Here is a 12,870-nt window from a genome sequence, read left to right as displayed (position 1 = left end):
ATTTATTAATTTAAGTAAGTTCCCTTCTATTCCTAGTGTGCTGAGAGTTTTTATCATGAACAAGTGTTGGGTTTTTTCAAATACTTTTTCTGAACCTATTGATATAATCAGATGATTTTTTTATTGGGTTATAGTTGTAATAGATTATATTGATTTTCAAATTTTGAACCAGGCTTGCATACCTGGAATAAACCCTACTAGAGCGCGGTGTATCATTCTTTTTATACATTGTTATATTTGATTTTCTAATATTTGTTGAAGATTTTACGCCCATACTTATGGTAGAAATTGTCTGTAGTTTTTATTTCTTGCAGCGTTAGTACTTGGTTTTGATATCAGGGTAATGCAAGACTGAATATTAGGGTAATGCTGAATAGTTAAGAAGTATTCCCTTGCTTCCATATTTTGGAAAATATTGTAGAAAAATATCACAGATAATTATATCATAGAGAATCTTCCTTAAATATTTCATTGAATTTGCCAGTGAAATCATCTGGGACCAGTACTTTCTATTTTGAAAGGTTATTAATGATTGATTTCATATCACTAATAGCTGTGGACTCATTAATAATATCTATTTATGTTGGGTGAGATTGTTAATGTGTGTCTTTCAACACATTCATTGATTTTATTTTATTTGTTCATTCAGATAATCTGCAGAAGAGAATTTATCTACTTACATTTTATGCTCTATATTTTCATTTCTAGTTAGTTCAAAACATTTTTAAATTTATCTTGAGAATTCTCCTCTGACTTTTGTGTGTTTGTTTAATTTCTGTATGCCTTGAGTTTTCTAGCTGTATTTCTGTTATTGATTTCTAGTTTAATTCCATTGTGGTCTAAAAGCATACATTGTATGATTTCTATTATTTTAAGTTCGTTAAGGTGTGTTTTGTGACCCAGGATGTGGTCTTAGTGAACATTCCATATGAACTTGAGAAGAATATGCATTTTGTTGCTGAAGTATCATAAAAAGATCGATTGAATTCAATTTATTACCAGCACTGTTCAGTTCAACTATGTCCTTACTGATTTTCTGCCTGCTGAATATGTCAATTATTGGTATATAATACATGTGTTTATAACTTCAACTATAAGTAAATTTGTTTATTTCTCCTTGAAGTTCTATAGTTTTGCCTACATGTATTTTGATGTTGTGTTGCTGTGTGTATACATATTAAGGATGTCTTCTTGGAGAATTGACCCCATTATTATGTACTGCCCCTTGTTATCCTTGATAATTATTTTTTGTTCTGAGATCTGCTCTTTCTGAAATAAATACAGCTCATCCAGCATTTTTTGATTTTTAGCATGGTATTTTTTAATCCACCTCTTTATTTTCATTCTATCTGTTCTTATATGTTTAAAATGAACTGATTGTAGACAATATATAGCTGTCTTCTTTTTAATCCACCGTGACAGCTTTTGTCTTTTAAATGGTGTATTTGGACCATACATGTTTAAAACAAGTATTGATATAACTGGATTTTTATATACCATGCCTGTAACTGTTTTTTTAATCATCTTTATCTTTCTACATTCTCTACTTTTAATTAAGCATTTTATATGATTACATTTTCTTCCTTCCTTTAGCATATCAATGACACTTCTTTTAAACATGTCTTTAGCTGTTGCCCTAGGGTTTGCAATGTGTATTTGTAGCTAATCTAAGTCTACTTTCTTTCTCTCTCTTTTTTTTTTTTTTTTTTTTTGAGACAGAGTCTTGCTCTGTCGCCCAGGCAGGAGTGCAGTGGCGCCATCTGGGCTCACTACAAGCTCCGCCTCCCGGATTCACGCCATTCTCCTGCCTCAGACTCCTGAGTAGCTGGGACTAGAGGCGCCTGCCACCATGCCCGGCTAATTTTTTGTATTTTTAGTAGAGACGGGGTTTCACCATGTTAGCCAGGATGGTCTCAATCTGCTGACCTCGTGATCTGCCCATCTTGGCCTCCCAAAGTGCTGGGATTACAGGCATGAGCCACTGTGCCCGGCCTAAGTCTACTTTCAAATAATACTATCCTGGTTTTGTGGATAATGCAGGTACCTTGTAATAGAGTAATTCTAATTTTTCTCACCTGTCCTTTATAATATTGCTGTTCTTTATTTCACTTATTGTATGCTATAGTCACCCATATATTGTTGCAACTGTTAATTTGAACAGTAGCTGAAACATTTTTCCCTATGTCTGTCAACTGTTTTCAATCAATCCTTTTGTCCACGTGGACTAAAATGAAACAAAATTAGGTAACATTTGTTTTTTATCCAAGTCATATATAATAAATGAAAAGTCAGAATGAAAATATTAGTACCACAGTGATCAATATATATATTGCATGTATAGTGTATCCCAGTTTAAATGCCAGAAAGTCAGTGGGAAGAAAAGCAAAGAGCAAAGATGTTAAGGATAATCTTTATAGTCTGGCAATAGGGTGTTTTCGTCATAGAAAAAGTACCACTAGCACTACCACTATCGATTAGAAGTGAGATAGTCCTCAAGTTATTTTTTTCTCCTCAGTAGCCTTTAGGTAAACAAAATATATCCTAACTCCCTGTATACTCAATTTTTGTCAGGGAAATGGAGAGTGTATTTTTATAAAAAGTCTTCACTGTCTATTTCTAGGCTCTCAATGGGAAATATGGTGCCTCATTTTGTTCCACTTTTTCTGGTGAAAATATTAGCAATTAACTAAAGAACTGGAAAATGAACCACACTGACATGAAGAAATATCAAAAGGTTCAAATAATCTACAAATTGAAATCTCTACTAAGTAATGGAATTTCTAATTTTATATGCCTTATATTTTTCTGAATGTCATACGACTTTTTATTATAATTCTCAAAGTTAAGCATATAAAATCAGGATTGCTGAGAAAAATGTAAACTTCGCTCTAAAATCAAGAAGGCTTCTACTATATAAATAATTAATTCAATGGACATGTATCTTAATACGTATAGTAAGCATTAGAGGTTAAAATGCGACCTATATATACTTGGAGCTCAAGAAACAAATATTTGTTTTGTTTTGTTTTTAAAGAAAGTAGTAGCAGAAACTCAAAGAATTATTGACCCTGCTGCTATTGTCTGCCTGTCAAGACAAGTAGTTAAGATTCATACAAAACGATGGTGTTACAGTTATAAATGCCTAGCTCACTTCTTCATGACCAGAGTGATGAAGGAAGGAATCTCGCTTGGATATAATTTTTATTGTGATAGCAGATGGGAGCCCTAGGGAATCTGAAAGTGTTCAGGAAAGAGCAGCAATTACAAAGACACTCTCTAGAGTGTGCATAGTGCAAGATCTCTTTGAATGCTTAGAGGCGACAGTTATTTATCATAGGAAGTATTATGAAAGCATGAAAGAATGCATCTGCAAAAAAGGAGATGGAAGAGTAAGAAGTGGGTCCCCAGGCCTGACTCTAAGCAGACAGCATAGAGGAAAGCAGTAAGAAAGAGTATAGGAAAGGTACATAAGGGTTTGCAGAGGAGGGACCAAAACCCTGACAGAAATAGCAACAACTGGAAGGGGCACAAGTACCTTTCAGGCCAATTTTCTGGTCCACAAATGCCTTTTGTCTCCTACATGGTGTTTGAAAAACACATTTGGCCAACATTTTCAAACTGGCAGAATTCACATTTTCATGTGCAATGGGAAAAGCTGGAAATCTGGTAGTTGTGTGCCTGCCAGCAATCAGTTGGGGCTGAATGCAGCACAGCCACCTCATTTAGCTGTGGTGGGCGGGCACGCAGTTTATCACTGCGTGTCCCTTTCTCTCCCCAGGCTTCTTCCACTTCACATTTACATTTTCTTTCTGGCCCTTATAGGCACTTTGTTTTTGACCCCTGGGTTGAACACCGATTTACTGAAAGTACAGAATCTCTGAATCCTCTGAAATGCAGAGGACTCATAAAGAGGATGGTTGGGTCTTTAAGAAGACAGAATAGACTGAAAACAAATCAAGACAGCCAAACTGAACAGACCTTGTTTTCTTAGGCTAAGTACCACTTACCCTCTCTGAAAAGGCTCAAGTTATCAAAGCTACACTGAAATTGGTATGTTGTGCTTTCAATTAATTATAATGTTTAACTTAACTCCAAAGAAAATTCAGTTACTATTTTATATAAAGTATGTGATTAAATTGTTCCCAAGCAACTACCTTTCTGTGATGTGACTCAGTTAAGAAATAATTTGGAGACTTCCAGACAAAAATGGTAAATTAAGGCCATTTCTATCAGACTGTCTTCTGAAACCAGCTGAAAACTACTAAGACTACTCAATTTTCAATGAAATTAGGCAACCGCTACAATTCCAATAGTCAATTTAAAAAATAAAATCCAGATCAAATATCAAGAGAATATGAAGCAACAGGGCCCAGAGACAATCAAGTTGCATTTGTAGTTCCCAGAAATTGGTGATACGCTTGGAAGTCACAAGTATGTGACTTGTGGCTTGAACTAAAGCACAATAGCAGGAAGGCAGGGCAGAATAAGAGAAGACAGGATTTGACATCTTTGCAGGAAGCTCTGCATCTGCCAATATCAGTAAAGGAAGATAAACAACTGTTAGATCACCTCACAGAAGGCAGTGAAATGCAGAGATTTTTTGGTAACCCCACAGCCTCTTTATCTTTGTGAGTAAAGATGCAGTAAGGCAATGTAAGCAGCACAAAGTTTGAGAAGTGGTTTATGACAACTGGATCCAACACACCAGTTGCCAGGTGTGTTTCCCCTAACTTTACTCCATATATTCTCCTGCAAAGAGATGGCTCAGAAAGTGACAATGCACAGATATTTTCAAATAGAAAAGAAATAAGGGTCTGTGACACACAGTTTCTTTTTGAAAAGCAACCTCAAGAGGAGATTATTCTGACAAATAGATGAATGAAGAAATCTTGGTAGAGAAAATGGCCAACACAGTCTGTTGAACTAAGTTTATGAGAGTGAAGTTTCTTGTAAAACTAAGAAAAAATTACTGAAAATATTTCAATGATTGGCCCGAATATCTGTAAATCTTCACATTGTAGGACTTACAATATAGAGATCAAAACTTGGGATAGAGAGAATGGGGACAGGAAGTTGTAAGAAGTTCATGAATACTATTTACATATTCTCAGAGTGGGAAACGAGAGGACAATAAACCCTGTTTTAAAATAAATGAATCGATTTATGAGCTAATTTAATAAAGTCGTAGTGGAAGAACCCATAAAAATAAAAACAAATTATAAAAACAACTGATTATTTCTGAAAGAAAGCACAGGTAACATAAAACAATATAAAGATACCATAAACCATACAAAGAAACATTAAAAAGAACATTAAAAATAAAAACATAACATGAAAGTATAACGTTAAATAACAGAAGCAAGACTGAAATATATCTGTCAACTCAATATATGTAATTAAATTAAACATCGTGTTACAACAGAGTTTAATTGTTATTTAAACAAATAATGAAGTATGCATAAAGCAAGTGACTCAGGTTGAAAATAAATGAATAGGCAAAAAAAAAGAGAAGGTAAAAATAAATAATTACTTTTTATGAAACGCATAATTAATATAAGACCAATTTTAATTCAAGTCTTAGAGCATTAAGGATACAAAGAAGACCATTTTACAAAGAAAATGTTCCATTGAACAATGAAAGTTAGTCTTTGTAAGAAATTAGTGTACCATAAATATCTTTATGGGAAGATAATAGTAGAAAAAGGATAAATAAGTGGAACATATGTTTGGCCAAAGTCAGGTTTAATAGAAAAAAATAAGCAAATAATATTAAGAATCTACAAAAATGTAATTATTAATGAGCATCTAACAGATGTATATTAAGTATATATTCTTGAAAATGAAGAATGCCTTACTCTTTTATGTCTCCATAGAATATTTGCAAAATTATAAAAAACTTAGTTTTAAATCCTTATTTAAAAAAGTAGAAAAAGCATGGACTTATGTTCTGATCACATTGAATTAAACATCAATATTAACAATAAACATATAAACAAAATCTCATGCCTCTTGAAAGGCAAACAACACATGACTCTGTCCTAAATGAGTCTAAGGTAACTGAGAAAAATAAAAATGAAATTTGTAACATATTTTAAAACCAATAGTAATAAAAGCATAATATATCAGAACCTTTGGGTTTCAGTTAATTCATGCTTAGAGGAAAATTAATACCATCAAGATTTTAAAAACCAATTAAAAGTATTTAAGCATTTAATTTAAAAATATTTCACCCCAGTGTCAGCTTAATGAGAGCAGGGATTTTTGTCTGTTTGTTCAGTGCTGTATTTCTAGTTTCCAGAAGCATTTAACATACAGTAGGCATCAATATGTGGTACTGGGTGAATGAATGAATGAAATTAAGAGACGAAAAACAAAATACGGTACAACCAAGAAAAATAAATGTAAGAAATTTATGGGATAAAGATAGAAAACAATAAATAAGAAAAGAGAAAAATAATAATACTAAAATACATATCAAAGATCAATTCTTAAAATCAAGGAAGCCAAAAACAGATTATTAGCTAATATCAAGAATAAAAGGAAAAAACACAAATACACAGCATTAGATGTGTGACAAGGAAATAATCATAGATACAAAATGATAAGATTAATGTTGTATTAATCAGTATGGAATAGATTTTACAGAATAGTAAAAATACATTGTTGGATAAGTTGTGATATACTATTTCAATGGAATTATTATTCAGCTATACAAATGAACAAACTGCTGATACATGCAATAAAACTCTTTTACATTATGAAGAATAGATACAGCTCAAATTTTAAAATGTTGATATACTTGAACACAAAAGGAGATATCCACAATTGCCAATAAGCGTATTAATAGATGTTTGGCACCATTACCTAACAGAGAAATAAAAATTAAAAACACCTTTTGATGGCACTGTAATAATTGCTAAGATAAAAAGATAAATTTTAAAACGCCAAGAATTGGAAATGATATACAGCAAGAAGAATTACTGGGCATGTAAGTAGTTACACTTCCAAATGCTACATGTCAATATCTGCTAAGGCTAAACAAATTCCTGCTGTATGACCCAGTGGTCGAACTTCAAGGAAAGGAGTGCTATTGTGTACCAAATGATATATACAAGAATATTCATAGCAGCCTTACTCAAAATAGCCAAAACCCTGAAAACAACTCAAATGCCCATCTACAGTAAAATGAATAAATATAATAAAATACAGTGGAAAACAGCAAACTGCTGATACACATATAAACATAAAAGGAAGATGAGCACATATCATGTAATTCCCTTTATATAAAGCTCAAGAACTGGAAAGTAGGAATGATTATTGACTGTGGCATATGAATTGACTAGAAAAAAGCAAGAGCAAGTTTCTGGGGCACCTCAAACTCTATATTTGTATCCAGGTGGTGTTACACAGATTTTCATATGTGTAAAAGTATGTCAATCTGTAAATTTAAGATTTTGAGGGGGCAGGAATTCATCATCTTAATATTTTAGCAGCTTTTGAGACATAACTGTTATACAATAAACTGCAAATATTTCAAAATTATAATGGAATGGATGAATCATATATCAGGTGTATGATCCATCCATTCCACTGTAAGTACTTGCTCCAGATAAATGAAAATGTGTATTCATATAAAGACTGGTACAGGAATATTCATACCAGCTTTATTTGTCATAGCCTAAAACTGGAAACACCCAAATGTCCATCAACAGATAAATCATGAGCAAATTGTGGTACAGCCGCAGTGAAATACTACTTAGGAATAAAAAGAAATGAATCATAGGTACATGCAAAAATGTGAATGAATCTAAAAATAATTATGCTGGGTAAAAGAAGCCAGGCAAGAAAAAGTATGTATTATATGATTCTATTTTATAAAACGCTCGAAAATGCAAAGTAATCTACACTGATAGAAAGATCAGTGGTTGCCCAGATACGTGCAGGAGGAAGAGTTTTTAGAAAGGATTGCCAAGGGGCATTAGAAAACTTCTCAAGATGATTAGCTTGTTCATTATCTTGGTTGTGGTGATAGTTTCAGACGGGCATATACATATGTCAAAATTTATCAAATTATAATCTTGAAATATTTATAGTTTATTGTATATCAGTTTATTGATATATGTATATGTCCGTCTGTATTATCAGATGGGCATATACATATGTCAAAACTGATGAAATCATAACCTTGAAATATTTATTGTTTATTGTATATCACCAGCAGTGCATGAGATTTTCAGTTCCTCCACAGCTTTGCCAACACTTGGTATCATCAGCCTTTTGACCATTTTAATAGCATATAATGGTACTGTTCTGGTTTTAATTTTCATTTTTCTAATTACTAATGATGAGCATCTTTTCATGTGCTTATATACCATCCCTATATCTTCTTTGGTGAAGCATCTGTTCACATCTTTTGCCCATTTAAAAAAATTGGGTTGTTTTCCTATTGCTGAATTTTGAGAGTTCTTATATATTCTGGATAAAGATCCGCATTAGATATACTTTGCAAATATTTTTCTCTCAGTTGTGGCTTGTCTTCCTACTCTTCTCACAATATTTTTCAAAGACGTTTTAAATTTTAATTAAGTCTAGCTTACAAATTTGTTCTTTACTGCATTGTGCTATTGTCATATCTTAGAGATCTTTGCCTAACTCAAGGCTTTCTTCTAGAAGTCTTACAGTTTTATGTTTTACGTTTTTAAGTCTATGGTCAATTTTGAGTTAAATTTTGTATATGGTATGAGATATGGATCTTGGTTCTTTTTTTTGGGGGGGGGGGTATAGATTATCCCACTGTTCCAGTACTATGTATTAAAATACATAAACTTAAGAGTTTTTTACTTTTCTGCATGTATGTTGTACCTCAATAGAAAATTAAATATAAATAAATCAATGAATATAGTGAAATAAAAGTCCTATTTATAATTATAAGAAATAAACACTAGAAAGTACCCAGAAATAAACTACGGTATATACATATGTGGAGGAATTTTCAAGTTGTGTTGAAAGATATAACAGAAGCTCAGAAAGATTTAAATATTGCCAAGTATTCAATTATCCTGTAATCAAAATATAAATACAATACAGTCTCTGTACAAAAACCACTATGTCATTCCTACGTGGCAGTTCAATCCAACTCTGGTTTATTCCTGGGCCTTTAGGTTTTTCAGCTAAAAGCCTGTATATTTTCCACCACCTCTCCCTAACTGGTCTCAAATGCTGATCTTTGTCTTGTGATATTTGCCTGTTTTTCAGAGGTTTTCCATTCATGATTTTAGTTTCCTTCCCTTTTCAGGTCCAGAATCATGAAATTTCCTAAGAGGAGAATGGGTCGTGTACTTGAAGTCTCCTACGTCTCTGTCAAAGCTGTCTTGGTTTTTCAAAACATGTAATATGTGGGTTTTCCCTGTGCTTCTCATGCCCAGAATCATCGAATGTCCCAGGGTGAGAGTGGCTGAGGAGACATCTCCCCTCCCTGAGCTTCTTCCCTCTCTGGAACCTTTGCCTTTCCAGTCCTCTTGTCTCAGTAGTGATTACTTATATTGGAATGATGGTTTTTGTATTTTATTTGGCTTTCCTATTTGTTCTCAGAGGCAGTTTTAGTCTGCCATTTGTGCCTCCAGTCAAGACAGGAGCAGAAGTTCTGGTATAACCTTTTAAAAACAAACAAACAAAACCTCACTTAATTGAAAGAGAAATTGATGATTTTTGCAAGACAAAAAAACCCAAATCCTTAAAATCGTAAATTTGTCATTGAATTTGAATGCAAAATTTTAATGTCATGTTTATTAATATTGTTAAGTGTTTAGGAAAAATAGATCTCTTACACACTACTAACAAGAGTGAAATATAAATATGTATAGCCCTTTTGGAAGACAATTTTGAGATAGATACAGAATTCAGCGAATTTACTAATCCTTTATTTATCAACTCTACTATTTAGAATTTACCCTGGGGATATATTCACATCTATTATTTATTGCAATATTGTTGTAATAATAAAAATAACATCAGACAAAGGGAGGGAGGGAGAGAAGGAAGGAAGGAAGGACAGACCTAGTTGCCCATAATAAGAGAATAATTGTTTAAAAAACTTACTGATACTTTTATATAATAGATGCAACTGTTGAAAATAACTTTTGATCTGAATATTCTAATGAAAAGAGCTTGAAATCCATTGTAATATACCTAATTATTACTATTATTAGTTTTTGCAAATATACACACAAACTAGCAATAGTTGTTGTCTCTGGGCAATAGGACTTGAGATCTAGACTAGGAAGAACATTTAATTTTTTGGTATATCTTTGTACTATTTAAGTGTTTGTTTACCATGTCATTATATTACCTCTTAAAAACTACTACTAAAAGATAATTTGATCTCCAATACATCATTAAATTAGGTAAGTGGAAAAAATAAAGTAAAACCAAAGAAAGAATATTGGGGTAATTTTAAAAATTAGAACATTTAATAAGGTTTCTATTCATCATTTGATTATTGAACCTTATTCAAATATTTGCTATTCTCAACTTTGTGTGCCTTCGTCAGTACCTACTCAGAAGAAAGAAAAAAGCAGCTTTTAAGTTGCTCAGGAAAGGAGTAGCTCTACAAGTGTACATACGAATATCCCTGGGAATATTTGAGGGGATGAAAAGAGTTTCAAAGCAGCCAGTGGGATATTAGGGCTCTCTATGAGAACAACTAGGAATGACAAATAAAATGCAAAAATCAGGTTCAAGGCCAGGAGAAAGCTACTGAGGTGGCTCATCCACTTCAGTCCATAACCCTATTACACAAACTTTCAGTATTTGTTTGCTCATAAAATATAGAACGATTAGGCTAGAAACATCACTATCATTTTCCAGATTGTTTTGACTAAGTTTTATTTTCTCAGCATGCCACCATTTGAATTACATATACTTTGAAACAATAATTGTGCATTAATATGTTTGCTTTGCTTATAACTCTCTTCCCTTATGAATCTTAGTTCCATTACTTGGACCTTTGGGCAGCATAAGCATAACAACATTAAAAGCTGATGGACAAAGTGCAGGCTTTGATATTCATGTGCTGCCAACCTAAAGTCAAAACAGTGCAATAAGATGTCAGACCAAAGAAAAGCATAGAAATGGAACACAAAGGAATTAAAATGGAGGAAGGAGTCCATTGATGGGACTGAAAGTAGAGAAGTCCTGAGATTTATTAGAAGCAGATACTAATAACCCTCCATGAATAATGAGGGGAGATAAGAGATTACTTGAAAGTTACCCTTAATATCAAATCTATATAAAGCGCACTCGGGAGAAAATAGTTAAAAATATCTAGATTTATATTAAATGTCTTTGCTGTGATTACCTAGTATCTTGTGTTAATAGTTTTACCTTTCTTTTCTTCACATTTAAATGTGAAAAAAATAAAAATAATAATAGTAATAAGTAGGTATATTCCAATGGATTTTAAGCTCTTTTATATTAAATCCTGTGATCATGAAGCCATACACTGATGGCTCTTTATAAGCAAAATGTCATCAATGGTAAAACTTTGAATAAATCACTTGTCTCTTATCCATAGTTGCCTTATCTAAAATCAAGTGTTTGCCCTGAAGATTTTCTAAGGTTCCATCCAATCTGAGTACTTCATGAGTCTATGTCTATCTCACAGCACCTGCTTTGCAGAGAGCTATGCACAATACTAAATATGTTGCACTGGTTTGCTAGATAAACATAACAAACCATTTCTTTTAAATTTTTGTTCTGAAAATTTGTACATACATAAAAGTAGAAAAAATGGTATAATGAACTCTATTATTCATCAACCAGTTTCAAAATTATCAATATATTGACAATCTTATATTGCCTATACCTCTCAATATCTACCTGTTTATAGCTATTTGTGTTTATTTTTAGGTTTATTGAGGAATAATTTGCATAATATCAAATTAACTCATTTCGTTTATTATTTTAGTGAATTTATAGAGTTGTGCAACCATTACAACAACCCAGTTTAAAAACATCTGTTACCTCAAAAGTTCCTTTGTTCATAAGCACAATCAAACCTCAGACCTAGGAAAACATGCATCTGCTTTCTATTTGTATAGATTTGCCTTTTCTGGATAATGTATTCAAAGGGAATAATAAAATATATAGTCTTTTCTATATCCCAGTTAATTTTAGCCTAATACCTTTCACCTAACTCTTTTATAGCACATCTTTAAAAATGGCATAGTACACCATGACCTTGGCCCTAACCAAGATATAAGGCAGGGCAATTAGGTGAAATAACATGTTAAATCAGCACTTTCCTGTAAAATAGGGTTTTGATGCAAGAAAAAAGAAAATAACACAGTGGAGAAAATGTAACTGGTAACAGAGCAGAGCAAAGCTCACAGTTCATATTCCCAGGATGATGGGAGACAATAAGGATAAGAAAAGAAACGTGGCCAGATCCTCTTAGGTTTTTTCTCTCCCTGTAAGGCTAGACCTGGGTCTGGGCTCATGTGCATCAGAAGACTAGTTCTGAACGAACTGAGTGAGACTTAAAGGCAAAGGATAAAATGTTAATTAAGCACGTGGCAAGAACCAAGCCAAAAATTTGAACTCTTGCTGTGGATGAGGGAGGGAGCAGCTACCTGCTCATATGAGCAGCGCCTATGCCACATGACAGCAATCTTGACTAGTTCAGAGCGTCATTTTCTCAGAAGCATTTGAATTGTTAGTATTTCAGACCTCTCCTTTTTCACTGGTTTTAGGACAGAGGCCATTGTAAAATGAGCAACTGAGTCTAGGTGGAACTAGGATAGGAACAAGCACCAATTGATTAGTAGCTGAAAAATAGAATGAAGATGAGGGAGGGTACGGGGATCATTGAAG

This window comes from Symphalangus syndactylus, chromosome 5, assembly GCF_028878055.3.
Source record: "Symphalangus syndactylus isolate Jambi chromosome 5, NHGRI_mSymSyn1-v2.1_pri, whole genome shotgun sequence".
NCBI classification, from domain to species: domain Eukaryota; kingdom Metazoa; phylum Chordata; class Mammalia; order Primates; family Hylobatidae; genus Symphalangus; species Symphalangus syndactylus.
The sequence above is the reverse complement of the archived record's forward strand: the minus strand, read 5'-3'. Positions refer to the sequence as shown.